This window comes from Etheostoma spectabile, chromosome 15, assembly GCF_008692095.1.
Source record: "Etheostoma spectabile isolate EspeVRDwgs_2016 chromosome 15, UIUC_Espe_1.0, whole genome shotgun sequence".
Taxonomy (NCBI): domain Eukaryota; kingdom Metazoa; phylum Chordata; class Actinopteri; order Perciformes; family Percidae; genus Etheostoma; species Etheostoma spectabile.
The window spans coordinates 2,151,163-2,151,992 of record NC_045747.1 but is presented as its reverse complement, the minus strand read 5'-3'; the positions used below and the strand labels follow the sequence as shown (position 1 = coordinate 2,151,992).

At 46.0% G+C, this 830-nt stretch overlaps 1 protein-coding gene across 4 annotated transcripts in view; it reads left to right on the top strand.

Annotated features, from left to right (window-relative positions):
* Positions 1-830, top strand: part of LOC116702446 (transmembrane protein 184B) — a 14,354-nt gene that overhangs the window by 4,088 nt on the left and 9,436 nt on the right. The window lies entirely within an intron of this gene.

Genomic DNA, 830 nt, shown 5'->3' with positions numbered 1-830 from the left:
AGCTTGCTGTCTGGATTTACCCTGCAAGGATCTGAGGAGCAAGTGACCATAGTCCTCAGAAAGTTTAGAATGCCAACATAAAGAAAGCAGAAGGTGATGGACGTGCGGCTGAAAATGAGGGACGTCCGGCGGAATTTCTGGTGGAAACAGAATAAGCCCAGAAATGAAACGTCGTGGATATAGACTATAGTGTGGATGATGTGAGAAAAATTTCTGGAGAATGTTTAGTATTAGTGGTGCAGATAAGTGCAGTATAGTGCATACATGCTGTTTGCCTTATTTGTTGTCAGTTTATCAGCCTTCATGTTACAGTGAAAAATTTAGTCAGCTTCCCTTTTAATTAAGTAAGACCTACTCTACCTCGGCTTAGATTAATGATTTGTCCTCCATTGTTCTTTACATACAGGCTTAAAGAAGAGCCCTATGCCACTCTGGCTCTGGTGATTCTAGCTCGACTTCGACATGAAAGGGGGTGGTTGTGTGTGTCTGTGTGTGCGCGGAGGAGGGTCACTTAGCAACAAGCCCTGTGAGCGGAGTGCACTGTCTTGCTTGGTGTATTGTCACCCACTGTGTATTTCACCAAAGGTGTGTGTCTGTTTGCAGACCAGGAAAGGTGATAGGTGGGACATTGTGTAAGCGGAGAGTAGCCGGATGGAGCAGACAGACAAAGGTGCTGCTGACAAAGGCCCACCCTGTTCTTCCTGCCATCTACTGCTCTCAATAGGAGTGATGAAAGCCCAGTGTCAAAATACCCAAACAACTCCATGTGTCAGTGCATGTACACACACACACACACACACACACACACACACACACACACACACACACAC